General features: G+C 39.9%; 1 long non-coding RNA gene across 1 annotated transcript in view; it reads right to left on the reverse strand.

The window, feature by feature from the left end:
• Nucleotides 1–15,684, reverse strand: part of LOC143839071 (uncharacterized) — a 53,438-nt gene that overhangs the window by 24,844 nt on the left and 12,910 nt on the right. The gene's annotated exons all lie outside the window — the stretch shown is intronic.

Consider the following 15,684-nt stretch of genomic DNA (forward strand, 5'->3'; position numbering starts at 1 on the left):
GGCAAAGTGATCGCCATTTTTTTTCCTCAGAGCGAGCGGGGAAAGCAACGAAACAGCAAAGCTTCATTCACCCAGCGAGGCTTCTCTGGCTACAGTCCCTCCACAGAAGTGTTTTAAAGCTCCCCTAAGTCCCCAAGCACAACACCCCCCCCTAATTTCAGCCAAAAATCGCGCACTTGAGGGGAGGGGATTTTTTTTCCACTCGGGGGAGCGTGGTAATGATGACTCGCCAGCTCACATGTTAGGAAGAATCAATGCATATTCGTTGAAGTGTGTGTGTGTGTGTGTGTGTTTTTTAATCTGTGCTTAAAGGGAAAGGGGCTTTTTGGGAGCATGATAACAACCGCCCATTGGCTGTTCGTTTGATTGATGGCCAGGGTCGGGAACAAGAAAAAAAAATAACTTCCTTTCTAGCGATTTCTGCGAGACCGGAAACCTGTGGGGAACGAATGGAACGCTACTGGATTCCACTATAAATAAAGGTGTGCGGAACACCGAGATTCCACTATTTAAAATAGCGTTATTGCTTTGTGAAACCAATTGGCAACATTGGTTCTTGTGCGGAATGGGCCTTAATATTCTTGGGTGTGTGTCTTTGGGGGGGGGGGAATCTTAAAAGTCTTTGAACCTGGGGAAACTCAGAAAGATTTTTTAAAAGTCTTCAGAACATGGAAGTAAAAGCTGGGAAGTCAAAATTTCTATGAACCATACTTATTCTATAATCTTCCCCAATATTTGAAAGTAAGCTTCATTGATTTCAGTGGAATTTACTTGCATCAAAATGTATATTTGATATTATGATGCTTAGATGAGTAACAGTGGAACCAAATGTAAATGATCCCTAGTCCTTCATCTTTGTAGTCATGCATTTAGTACTTGATTCACCTGGTTGTCTTTTTCTTTTGATTACACTAGCCTTTCTCAACTTTTTTACCATTGAGAAACTCCTGAAACATTCTTCAGGCTTCAAGAAACCCCAGAAGTGGTGTGATCGTGCGTAATAAAGTTGGGAAATGCACCTGTATGTGCACCCACCTGGGGCCTCTCCCTTTCCAAGCCCATCATTGGCATTTCTGGGAGGAGGGGGGTCAGGTTGACATGACCATATAAGGTCATATCACCTAATAAATGTTTAACTAATTAAAATATATTAAAAATTAATTAACTCCCACCCATTTGGGAAACCCTTCCCAGGCCATCAAGAAACCTCAACCCTGGTTGAGAAAGCCTGGATTAAACACTCAAATGTTAACTGTAACCATTGGCTCTATATTGCTTGAAGCAGTGAATAAATACATTGTCATGTGAGCTTGTTAATAAACCAACCAACCAAAAACATATCTAATCACTCTGTTTTGACATAAATGCCATTCCTGACCAACCAACATGATAAGAGGCCATATATTTATGAGCTATGACATATTGTTGAACCTCCCGTTTTATGATTGGATCCCCCCCCTCCATGGCAGGCATTTTGTTGTGGCACCCACTGACTCTTCTCCAAATTTCAGTGTGCCACCAGGTTCAGGAAGACATGGGGGTGGGCTCTGAACTAGACTATCAGTACAATTCTAAACAGAGTTCTAGCCAGTTTGGTGTAGTGGTTAGGAGTGCGGACTTCTAATCTGGTGAGCCAGGTTTGAATCTGCACTCCCCCACATGCAACCAGCTGGGTGACCTTGGGCTTGCCACGGCACTGATAAAGCTCTGGCTGAGCAGGAATATCAGCCACACCCACCACACAGGGTGTCTGTTGTGGGGACGATTGTAAGTCGCTTTGATACTCTTTTGGACAGAGAAAAGCAGCATATAAGAACCAACTCTTCCTCTTCCTCTTCCTCTTCCTCTTCCTCTTCCTCTTCCTCTTCCTCCTCCTCCCCGAGGGCTCGAACAGTGCAACCCTGTTTAGGATTGCACTGTATGTATTTATATTTTGCGAGGGGATTGTTTTAAGGGGATATTTTTTTATTTTTTATTGGATATTGTTTGTATTTTGTTATGTGAACCACCATGAGCCAGTTTGCTGGGAATGGTGGTATACAAATGCAATAATAAATAAAATAAAACAAATTTTCATGAGGCTCTTGTGCCACAATAATATATATTGATAAGAAATTGGCAATGAGTTGTCATACAGATGTTCTTTGCAGGGCCTATTTATATAGTCTAAATTTTTGCTTGAAGGAGGCACTTAATGATAATATTGTGTACCTAGTAGGTGGGAGGGATTAAGAACTGTTGGTGGAGCTTGGTCATTGCTTTAGCCAAGGAGCTTACAATGTACAAAGAAGTTTATCAGTGGGCTCTGCACAGGCTTGCACTGTCAGTTTTTTTCCTCCAAAATCTCTCTCTCTCCCTCTCATTTATCTCTCATTTAATTTATACCCCACCACTGCCAAACCAGCTCAAAGGACAACTACTGCAAATCCATGTTCTCTTGTGGATTATAAGCTAAACATGAGCAGGCAGTGTAAATCTAGCGGTAAAAAAGTCAAATGCCATTTTGGGCTGCATCAACAGGGGCATCACATCAAAATCACAAGATGTCATAGTTCTATTGTATACGGCACTGGTCAGACCACACCTGGAGTACTGTGTGCAGTTCTGGAGTTCAAGAAGGACGTAGATAAAATTGAAAGGGTACAGAGGAGAGTGACGAGGATGATCTGGGGCCAAGGGACAAAGCCCTATGAAGATAGGTTGAGGGACTTGGGAATGTTCAGCCTGGAGAAAAGGATGTTGAGAGGGGACATGATAGCCCTCTTTAAGTATTTGAAAGGTTGTCATTTGGAGGAGGGCAGGATGCTGTTTCCGTTGGCTGTAGAGGAAAGGACGTGCAGTAATGGATTTAAACTACAAATACAACGATATAGGCTAGATATCAGGAAAAACTTTTTCACAGTCAGAGTAGTTCAGCAGTGGAATAGGCTGCCTAAGGAGGTGGTGAGCTCCCCCCCACTGGCTTCAAGCAAAGGTTGGATACACACTTTTCTTGGATGCTTTAGGCTGATCCTGCGTTGAGCAGGGGATTGGACTAGATGGCCTGTATGGCCCCTTCCAACTCTATGATTCTGTGAAGAGCCATTCCAGTTGTTTAAAATCTTTTTTGTGTAATTGACCCTCATTGTTTCCAAACAATCATTTCCCATGGAGAATGCAATACATGCATTAGAATTATTGCATACTAGTACGACAATCTTAAACTGACATTTGCAATCATGTGGTGGATTGTTTTGCTGTTGTGTTCATATGAGTTTAGGGTCGTTGTGGCTGCATGAACTTAGGATATAGAATGTATCTCTAGAACTAAGTCCCCAAGGATAGTTGGAGAATATTTTATGATGATTATTTGAAATCCCCAAATATGCCCAACTCCAGTTCATTCTGAAACTTTCCAAACTACATTCCTTCAAAAAGCAATACTAATAAACTGAGAACAAGGGTTGATTGCTTAGACATAAATTATAACAGCATCCTGGAATGACAAGCTACAGCCTGCAAAATTGCAGTGAATGCACAGACACAGTATTGTTTATAAAGAAAGCTGCACATTTGAAGTCTTATTAAAAACATTAAGTATTCTAGACACTTTTATGGACAATTGTTATTCCTGGACATCACCAAACAAAAGCACAGCAGACAGGCATTTCTGACTTGTTGAAAATATAGATTTGCAATATCAATACTCCAGGTTAGAATATAATACCAGGGTTTCTTTGTTTTACTGTCCATCTTCCACTTTCATTTCCAAACAAGAGTATTATGGGTAAATTCATACTTCATTGTAATCCTTCAGAAATGTTCAAAAGAACTCCAAAGATATGTTACTTTTATGGGTCTAGAAGCACAAATAACTATAAACGTAAATACTAGAATACCCTAGTTGTGGCAGCACAAATACTGGGTTGTGTAATCATGGTTCATCATATTCTTTTAAGGTTGTCAGATGGTTTCAACAGGTATACTGGACACAGTGGATACAAAAATGTGTCGACCCCAAACTTGCATGCGCACCACACAGACACAGAGAGAGAGAGAGAGAGAGAGAGATGTTCTGCCCTTTAATAGAAGCTTACATGTGGAAATGAGTTGTTCAAGCACTGGATTGCATAGATTTAAGCAAGACCTATTAAACTGCTATTAAAAGGACAAGACATTTTTCTCCAGGCATCTAGCCACCCTAACCAGGTTCTACTTAGTGCTAGCCTGACATTATTCCCTTTCCCCACATTCAATACATACAATTATATACTGGAGTTTCTGGGTTTTAAATGGGTGTGCAGCTGATAGAATTTCAACAAAGCTAATAATAGATTGAATTTTTCTTATACTGCTACTTAATAACTTCCAAAAAGCAAAAATACTGAGTTCTTCATCATATTATGGTCTCCAGGGGACAAGTAATAAACTGTAAACATATATTTAAATGTTGCACTTGTTTTGCCTCAGCTCCTGGTTTTGTTGGCAGAACCTAAATATGCAGGAAAAACTGAGTACAAGCTGCTTAAGGTTTATTAATGAAAAGCACATATTTTATAGGAAAGAGAAGAGATAGAAGCCTGTCTATACTAACTAGAAAGAGAGAAACTGTTATCAGAAGAACCAGGAAAAGCTCAATAAGCCGATCAGAGACAAGAAGGGAACAATTTGAAATAGGGGAGATCCCTAACTTTGCTAAGCTAGCTAGCTATCCCCTTTATTGCCCCTGCAGAATTTTTCAGTCCTCTCTCTGTATCTATGGACATAGATCTTACATATTCCAACATGTTCAAGTCAGTTTCTATCCAGTTTTAAACAGGATACATGGCAATCCTACATTCTCTGTCCAGCAAATTCTGTGCCAACATATTGCATCCCATAATGTTCTATGTCCAACAAACAGCTAATCAGAATACAGAGAAGGCAAACCATCCACTAAGGAGCTCCTGGAAGAAAAGCTTGTTGCAGGCTGAACAGATTTTCTGGAAACCCGAAAAGCTTTTGGGATGTCATACTATCACCTAGCGAGGCCATCTAAGCACCAATATGTGGCAATGGCTAAAGGGATGTTTAGACCAATTATGCTAGGACTGGTCAGTGGCAAAAGGAAACTAGGTCAACAAATAACACAGTGATAGATTCAAATGAGTAGCCGTGTTGGTCTGAAGTAGAACAATAAAATGAGAATCCAGTAACACCTTTAAGACCAACAAAGATTTATTCAAGGTTTGAGCTTTCGAGTGCAAGCACCCTTCATTAGACTATGATCTTCTTACATGAAAGGGAATATATCACAGTAGTTAGAGGTGATCAAAATGGACACTGGCCAGAACATTATATAGCTAAAAGAAGCAATGCAAGGTTGAAAAACATGGCAAAAGCTGACCCACAGGATCGCCAGGAGTTGGACAGTACTGAATGGCTAATATCATTATCATCCTTGCTGAGGTTACCCTTTGCAAAAATCTTACAAAGTTTGAAGATGAGTCTAGTTTGTAATGTGGGATTTGTATAGTAGGTATACATTTCTCACTCCAGTAAAAAACACTGATCCTTGCAGAGACTTCCCAAGACACACCATGAGAAGGAGAAAAGTGCTCTTGTGTTTTCTATCTTGATAGAATGTGCAAGAATCCCTGAGTATAAAAGGACACAAGAAATCAGACCTCAATCTATTCTGCCACTTCTAATTTCTCAGCTTCTACATATTCACAGCATAGTACTATGTCCTAATAATACATCCCTTGGTGCATTTCCTTGAATTTCTAATTTAACACAGCTATTTCTATAATGAACAAAACAACAACAACAACAACAACAAAAGCTTGGTTATGATTAGTTTTATAGCATCCACTAAAATCAAGAGCTTCCTATTCCCAACCTGTCTAAATTTTGTTTCCATGGAGTTCTTATTGAGCATATCTTATTCCTCTTGTACTGTTCAACCTCCATTAAATGAGATCCCGATGCTGAACAGTTCGCCCAGATGGATACCCTGGAAAGTGGAGACCCCTCCTCTTTATCTTATGTTTCTTTTACAGTACTGCAAGTGCAAATATGCCATTGTCTTTTCATCTGTCTACAGTGTTATTATTCACAGAGGATTTGGAAGATATTCTACGAATGCTGAAGCAATTGTATTTCTGGTTAATGGCTGTTAATAACCCTAGAAAATTCATATTTTTACCTCCCAAGCAGATAGTCAGTAAAACTTAATATCTCATTACAAAGTAACATGCAACCTAGAAATCAAGTTTTAAATAAATCCTCAAATCCTGTCACAAGGAGGGTTTTACCTCTTATCTCAAATTGGCCAATGACTTTTCTCATTTATTTGCAACACTAAACAGCTGTCTATAACTTATTATCTGTACTTGAACTTCTTAATTTTTTTACCTGATCTTCATTAAAACCTTGAGAATTTTGGAAAATGGGGAGAGAATTGTTGAAATGAAGAAAGTATCTTACTTTCATGTGTCATCTTTGTTCTGCTTGCTGACTGGAGGATGTAACTGAGATGACTGTCTTAAGTTTGTTTGTCATTACACTTCCTGTGGAATTGTATGTTGTGTCACCCCATTTCAAGTCCATGGAAACCAAGGAATTTAGACTAGAGCAACTCTGCATAGAATAGCACTGAATATTGTACCTTTTATTCTCTACTAGTCTTTCTGTCCTGCTTGTTTCCTTTGCTTGTATTTTAGAATGTAAATATGCAATGACTCAGTCTGCACATCTGACAATGCAACCCTAAACAGAGTTACAGATTGTACTGTAAAGACACTTGACTGAAAGTAATGACTATGAAAACTGATGTGATTTGATTTCCAGTATATTTATTTTGGATTGAGGCTGCCATCTTGTGAAGTACTTCATTAGCCTACCCATGCTAGAAGTTATGTATAATAACAATTATGAAAACTAAAACTCAAAAGAGAAGTTACCATGAAACATTCTTTTACTAGTTTCACTAGAAACCACATGCACAATTTAGGAGCAAGAAAAGGATTGAGCCCTTCAGAGTAGAAGTGCTGAGCCGGCCAGCGACCAAAGTACTTGTGGAAATCCCATCTAAAGGTCAATCAGAAGATCCATTTATGGTATCAGCCTGATAAAGATTGAAAAAGGCTTTTTTATAGCTATCTGTTGAGAAGCACTCATAAAACCATAGCAGAAATGTATAAATAAATGAATCCCTTGCTTTCTATTACACAGATACAGTATAAAACATGCTGGGTGAAGAAAAAATCTCTATGTACCTCTGAGTGGGGTGAAGATGATAGGACTAAAATCTGGTAGCCAATGAGTAAGTACAGGAGCATTTGCTACACAATTTCAATTTGTACTTTTCAATAGTCATTCAAGTGCCTTCACCCAACATGACTATATGTTGCACAATTTTAAGAATGTTTACTCAGATACAAGTACCATTCTTCTCAAGGGGATTTAGTCCCCTGAAGCTTTCATATTTCCTTGTTTACCAGTCATCAATGTTGACATTGAACAGAGGTTGGCAGTTGACGCTTGTTAGACGTATGTCTTTCCAGACACATTTTGTCTTGTACTGTGATTTACAAGCAATTGTCAGAAATGTGTGTGTTCTGAGGCTTGTTTCGAACATTTACACCAAGACCATGAAAAAATGTTATTCCTTTACCAGTAAAAATTGGCAACATGGACATAAATGTGGTACTTTGACAAGAGACAACTGATTGGCCTTGAATTTACAGTGTGACAATGAAAACTAGAATGGTGAGTGAATACAATTCTCCCCACTGGAGAGCTTGCTCTGTGCACGAGAGCCTGTCTCCTCCAGTACCAGTTAACAATGCTTTAGATTAAGAAATCTAAGGCAAGCCTTCAGGGAGGGCAGTATATAAATATAAATAATTAAATAATCAAATAATCAAATAATCAAATAAATAAATAATCAAATAAATAACTAATCAAATAAATAAATAAATAAATAAATAAAAAAAAAATAGTACTGTGGAGTCTGGGAGGAAATGCAGCAATGTTTTAATACACTATGAACTATTTTGGAAGGACTGAATTATCCTGAATTATCCCAGAAAGACGAAAACACTGCAAGAGCTCTAAGAAGACTATTTGGATGAACAGAGAACTTCAAGAGGAACTAAGAAAGAAAAAGGAAATGTTCAGGAAATGGAGGGAAGGACAGAGCTCTAAAGAAGAGTACCTACAGGTTACTAGGTACTGCAGACCAATCATCAAAAAGGCCAAAGCTGAGAGTGAGCTAAGATTGGCCAGGAAAGCCCATTGTAACAAGAAAAGATTTTTCAGTTATGTGAGGAGCAAACATAAAGTAAAGGAGGCAATAGGCCCACTGTTGGGTGCAGATGGACAAACACTAACAGAGGATGCAGAGAAAGCAGAAAGGCTAAGTGCCTATTTTACATCTGTTTTTTTCCTCACAGGTCAAAGGGTTTAGGCACATCTAAAGATGGCAGTAGCCAAGGGATAGCGTCTGGGTGGCAGGTTGACATGGACAGAGAGGTTGTCGAGAGGCATTTTGCTACACTGGATGAGTTCAAATCCCCTGGGCTGGATGAAATGCACCCAAGAGTGCTCAAAGAATTTTCCAGAGAACTTGCACAACCCTTGTCCATCACCTTCAGAACCTCTTTAAGAGAGCAAATGTTATTCCAATCTTCAAAAATCGGAGGAAGGATGACCCGGCAAACTACAGACCAGTGAGTCTGACCTCTGTTGTGGGGAAGATAATGGAGCAGTTATTAAAGGGAGTGATCTGCAAACATCTGGAGGACAATTTGGTGATCCAAGGAAGTCAGCATGGATTTGTCTCCAACAGGTCTTGCCAGACCAACCTAGTTTCCTTTTTTGACCAAATAATAGGGAACCGGCCGAGAGAAGGCCGGTTCCCGGCCCCCCACCCTGCCCTCTGGAGCCTTCTCCCAGCCACTGGAGAAGGCGGCGCGGCCCCCCAGAGGATTCACCGCATTGGCTGGCAGTCCAGTCTATGCGGTGATTCCATGGCCGGGCGAAGCAGCCAATGGGGAGCCGCGCTTTGCGCGGCTCCCCATTGGCTGCTTGGCCAGGATGGACACTCGGAGGGGCCAATCAGGAGCTGCTTTGCGGCTCCTGATTGGCCCCTCGGAGTTTTTATCCCGGACAGGGCCCACCCTAACTCCTCCCAGACAGCCCTTACTCTTTTATTCAGTCCGCGGTGCACCGCGGGGCTGTTTAAAGATGATTCATGCTAGGGAAGAAACAATGGGTGGCAGAAAAGACATAACCCCAAAACTACCACAGCTTAGCAAAATAGAAGGAAAAAGTTATCATGGCCAACATTAATACCTGAATTATAAATAGCCTATTCACCAACAGCAAAGGAAGATTTCTTTTTATCGTGAAATATCATGGAAGGCAAAAACACCTTGCTTAGTTGGCTGGGGTAGGTAGGGAATGTATATCATCCTCCCAGATGACTGACACGAGCACACGTGGAAAGTGAATATGATTTACTACCTTCCTGTGTATGTTGCACCATTCCATTATAATATGAGCTACATTGCTGAAAAATCAACAGAGTGACATCAGGAGGGTGTCTGGGTAAAAAGTTTTTTATGCAAAAAGCATGAAACTTGGTGAAGATCTATACTCTCACTTGGAAAATGATACTTTTAAGGTAGGGAAGTTTTTACTTGCAGGGTAAAAGGTAGGTGCCACTACACTAAGAACATCATGGCAGCAGTGGAGGAAGGGAAAATGTCTGAAACTTCAGAGGGAATAACTTCCAGAGATGCTTCCACAATAGCTATCCAGTCTGAAATCACAAATATTTGTTCACAGAGAATCCATTCTTGTGATTACCTCATTACATTCCACTATTTTATTCAGTTTCTGGAACAACTGAATACTCAAAGAATCCTCAAAGAATAATAAAGCCAAAATTCTACATACCAAAAGCACCTAAAAAAATGCTCAGATATTGTTTTTCAAAAGGTTAAAATGAAATATCAAGGTAGCAAATCACAACTAATTAGAGGATAGACAATCCCAAGATGACTGGAAAGTGTTTAGCTTTAAATGCGACATTTTAAACATTGAGTGAATCCCTCTGTCTCCACCCCTGTAGCTTCAAACTCTTGCATCCTAATTTACAATGGCAACTGAGGAGATTTTCCAAGTCATTTTCCAAGTCAACAGCATAATCAAAGAGTTACCAGCTGACAGGTTAGTGGGAAAAGTGACTAATAGTGCCTTTTGAAGCGAAGTTATATATACTTAATCCATCAAAACCAACATCCCATATTTTCATAGATTTTATACCTGTTTGGTTCATATATGGATATGTGATGAAAGGAGAGCAATAGATAAATATAACAGATGGCTGGGAGGACAGATAGGCAGAAAGCCTGAGAACAAGGGCAGAGAATTCAGTACAGGAATAAATAGCCAAATAATGTCTACAAAATATTAAAATCACTTGTCAACTCAAAAGGTTAACCCATGAAAAATATAACTTTAGAAGACATTCTTAAAACAAGCTGTTAAGGAATTAATGCTGGATTTATAACTATTTCAAATAGCACCAAAATGTCATTCCGAACCTATTTTCTAATGGTTCTCTGGAGAACATTTTCAAAGGTGTGTGTGCCCGCATGTGCAGATGGAAAAACCCAATAACAAACAGTCCCCTTTCCCTTTGGTTCATGGTTTTCAGACTGCATCCAAAGCATTTACTGGAGCCATTTACATTTGCTATGCAAAAAAGTCACCCCTTACAGTTAAGTGACAGATGAGAAATCAGGAAGTAAAACTCCTCCCTTCACTGCCTTTCCCTGCTGAGAAAAAAATACAGCTGCTGGATCACTTTGCCTTTCCTGTGTCTGCAAAAGGCACAGGAGCTCTGACAGAAAAAAAGGCAACCTTAATAATTTTGCTCAGATTTCTGCTTCCTCATGCCACTCTTAGTGAATTTATGAAACTCCCTGCAACGGGTTTGCTGACAAGTACTTGCTCACACACTATCTTTTTTTCTTTCTTCTGAAACAAAAGCATTCAACATGACAAATGAAAATGTGCTGAGAGCATTTTTAGATGTGAGACAATACAATTGACTAAATTTTTTAGGATTCAGGTTCCTGAGGGTACCAGAAGATGGTATTTTGGTTGGTTTACTTCGTACAATTAACACAGAGAAGTGTTAGTAATGTAAAGTTTAAAAAAGAGACATCAAATCAATCATAATCAGTGGTTGAGCATCTAAAACTTGGCCCAACAGGCCTCCCATGGCCACTCCCAGGGCAACTAGAAGTGACATCTGTCACAAACCCATCCCAGCTTGCATGTCTGTTGCGACCACCCCAAACTAAAGTCCAGCTCCTTTTATGTTGACTGATAGTTTTGGGTCACCAGTAGAAACTGTCTTTGTGCGTGTGTCTGTTGAGTGCTAGGTGCATGGGGAGGCTTTCTTTCTTACAGAGAAAAGCTTAACAAACTGCAGCAGCACATTACAAGGAAAAATGATGATTATACAATAGGCTATAACATATCTAGGAAAACAAAAGGAAAATCATGCTTCTAGTCCAGGCTTTCTCAAACAGGGTTTCGTGAAACTCTAGGGTTTCTTGGCAGCCCTGGAAGTGTTTTCCGAATAGCAGGAGTTAATGATTTTTTTTTTATAATTTTAAAATTTGTTGAACATTTGTTGGGTGATATGATCATATATCCCCCTCACTGGCAGTCTTCAAGCAAAGGCTGGATACACACTTTTCTTGGATGCTTTAGAATGGTTAGGGCTGATCCTGCGTTGAGCAGGGGGTTGGACTAGATGGCCTGTATGGCCCCTTCCAACTCTATGATTCTATATGGTCATGTTGTCCCCCCTTCCAAAATGGCCAATGTTGGGGCTAGAGAGGGAATGGGAGGGGGTGGGACCCCGGGTGGGCATGTACATAGCTGTGCTTCTCAATCATATTTGGCATGATTGCATTACTTCTGGGGTTTCTTGTAGCCTGAAGAATGTTTCAGGGGTTTCTCAATGGTAAAAAAAAGATGAGAAAGGCTCTCCTTGTCACCTGTCAACCCGCACCCAGTGTGGTATAGTGGTTAAGAGCTGGGTTTCTAACCTGGAGGCCTGGGTTTTATTCCCCACTCTATCCACATAAAAAGCCTGTTTGGTGACCTTGGGCCACTCACAGTTGTTTCTTATACCATCTACAATGGTTCCTAATTTGGTTTGGGGCACAATTCAAGATGTTGGTTTTGACCTTTAATGCCCTGACCTACTAAGGAAACTAGCAAACCACTACAGACATCTTCCAGGTCCTTGTTTTAAGAGCCCCTGCTTATTGAGATTAGACAACTGGTAACCTGGGACAGGGTGTTTTTTCCATGGCACCAAAACTCTCAAACTCTGTCCTCAGGAGGAGTTTGTATAGCTCCTCCTGTATAGCTCCTCCTGTTTTCCTTTTCCATCTGTAGGTGGAGATTTCTTTTATACTTGGCATTCCTTCAGTGATCCTTTCTTCTATCCTGTATTTTAATGTTTTTAAAAATATTTTTATATGTGGATTTAAAATATAATTTTAATTGTTTTAATAATGCATTTTAGTTTGCTTATTAATAGTTTTAAAGATGTGTTTTAATGTGCATGTTTTTACTCTGTTATCCATCTTGGTGCCCCAATGAAGGCAGAAGGAAGGATATAATTTTTTAAAGATAAATAAACACAAAGGCACTTTTGGGGAACGGTATGTGGTAACATACTGACTTTGAAAACGCACATGTAATTATGGCCTGAAATTAGATATGTTCGTGCTCCTTAACAAGGATGGGACTTCAATACCAGACACAAAGTTTTGGTATAGATGGTTAACTCCTGCTCTCCTTACAATATCATGCTGCTGATAATTAGCTATCTTGGTCTGTGAGACTGACTAAAAAATAAAACCATTAGAAACAACCAAAATTAATTAACTAGCTCCACACATTTTGGCATCAAAAACTACCTTTGGAGGACCAGAGTTCTTTATTAGGTTATTCAGATTAATGGTCTGTTCCGATTGAAAGACTCAGGGTAGCTAACAATAATTCAAATATATATACCATTGATAAAAATGATGAGTGAAGTAGCATATTCTTTTTGGGTCTTTAGATCTTATGGTTTCTCACACAAGATATACCGTATATACTCACATATAAGTCTACCCGCATATAAGCCGAGGCACTTAATTTTACCGCAAAATCTGGGCAAACTTATTGACTCGCATATAAGCTGAGAGTGGGAAATGCAGCAGGCTACTGGTAAATTTGCAGGGTGGCCTAAGTACTTAATCCATGCTCAATCATCACAGGCTTTCCCATCCAGCCTCCCTCTCAACAAATACAGAAATGTCAAGAGGATGAATAGCTGCTGGTTTTTGTACCCCACTTTTCACTAACCAAAGGAGTCTCAAAGCGGCTTACAATTGCCTTCCCTTCCTCTCTTGATGCCAGACACCCTGAGAGAGTACTGACAGAACTGCTCTGTGAGAACAGCTCTGGCAGGAGAACCAAACAGTTCCCCCAGGCCATCAAACCAGAGCAGAACAACAGTACCCAAAGTTAGCTACCTACTACAACAGGTACAACAGCTACCAAACTGGGGGCTAAAGTGCCCCTCAGAACAAAACACTGAAATAAAGAACTGTAAAACTGAAAATTCAAAGAAAGAACTGTAAAAAATCAACTTAAAAAAAACACAACCCCAAGAAGAAAAGCCAAACAATGCTGCCCCTCAGATAAAAGAAGAAACACTAAAGAAACAGTAAATCCCAAAGCCCACCCACAGAAACCAAAAGAATAGTTTGGAAGAAGTGATTAGGAAAAGAAGGGGGAAAATATCAGAATCCCTTAGTCAAACCATTGATGTCCTACAAGCTGCCAGAATAAGCTTTCAAGATATTTGCAGAAGGCAATGGTTAGCTGGGAGCAACTAACTCACTTGCAAAGAGCTTAGTTTTTAAGATCTTTGCAGAAGGCAAAGGTTAACTGGAGGCAACTAGCTCACTCGCAAAGAGCTCAGGTAGCAAATGCAATGCTGCGATTGGCTGGCTGGGACAGGCTGTTAATCAACTACCTGCGTATACCAAGGAGGTCTTTTAAGTGCTAAAAACTGTGCTGGAAAACCTGGCTTATATGTGAGTATATACGGTAAGTCCATTCTTGGGCTGATAGACAGAATTGCATCCATTACAAATATTTGTTGTGGGTATTAGTCTAAAGCAGAGATTTCACACTTCTGGCTTAAACCACTTTCTGTTGTGCCCCCCCCCCCCCAGTCCTCCTCAAGCCTACCTGTTAACAAGAGTGGTGATGACACTTCCGGGTTTGGGCTGGGGGTGACAGGGAGGCAAGACCAGCTGGCTCCTTGAAGCCTGAGTACAGTATTTGCTGGCGTATAAGACTACTTTCCCCCCCTGAAAAACATGCCTCCAAGTGGGAGGGTCATCCTATATGCCGGGTGCACTTCAGTTGGGATAGACATAGCTGCCCATAGTGGCCCATAGTACTGTAATGTAATGTAACAAACTCTATATTTTGAGTGGAAATGTTGGGGGGTCGTCTTATACGCCCAGTCGTCTTATACGCCGGCAAATATGGTAATTATTTCAGGGACTTCTCCACAGTCAAAAGGCTGGTCTAAAGGAAGGCAGCAGAGGAAGAAATCACTTGCCTTTCTCTTCCTGCAAAATCATTACATCTTCTTGGAAGCCAGTACTATAGAGATGTTGCCTGTCACTGCCTTTGCGTAAGATCTCTATATAACTTTAATTATTTGCGTATTTAATCAAGAAAATTCAGCTTTTTTCTTGCCCACCACACTAAACCTATTTAGGATTGTATTCTAGGTGTGTAAATCTGGAGGAGTCCCTATGTGTCTGTTTCTTTTCTGAAGGTACACATTATTGACTCCCTAAGTTCTTCTTCCCCCTTTGAGTCTTCTTTATACCCATGTCATTTCACTGTCTCTTTATAATTTCCATGTCTATGTTTAGCCTTGTCTAAGAGTCTATCCAGCTGAGACACAAAACCAGTGAGCTGGTGACATGACTGAAGTGGTCGTGTCAGAATCCAAAATTGAGGTCAAGCACTAAATTGGAGAATACATTTGTATTGCAGCATTTTTTTGTTTGTTATAACAATGACTTGATAGCTGATCTATTATTAGAAGTCTAGTCTTGTTCAGGCTTTTATTTACTAGTCTATCATGCTGAATTTAAATTTAGGTCCTAACAAAGAGAATTCAAAAGAAATGAGAGAACAGAGGATGAATCTCTGGTCTATTGCCTCCCAGATTCCACAGGAAGAAAAAATATTTCTCATAGAAAAGGATAACAAGATCTTTTGAAGCTTCTCTCAATATTGTGTTGATATTAAAGAAAAATGTTCATTGCAGCAAGATTGTTAAACAGTCAGGAATGTTCTTTTTCCACATTATAATAACAGCCCTTTATTACTAGACCACACAGCACTGATTCAATAAAGTGATACTCTGATAATGAGAAATATAGTGACATAGAACTGATGAGCAGTGACAATGAGGTTTTTAGGAACCTCAAATCGCTGTGAGTGTTAATTCATTTTCAGGGATATTACGAAAAAAGAGGCAATCTACAAATCACGCAAAGACTTTTTCTTTGTATGTCTGACTGTGCAAGCAGAGAAATGAAAATG

The sequence above is a fragment of the Paroedura picta genome, chromosome 5 (assembly GCF_049243985.1).
Source record: "Paroedura picta isolate Pp20150507F chromosome 5, Ppicta_v3.0, whole genome shotgun sequence".
NCBI classification, from domain to species: domain Eukaryota; kingdom Metazoa; phylum Chordata; class Lepidosauria; order Squamata; family Gekkonidae; genus Paroedura; species Paroedura picta.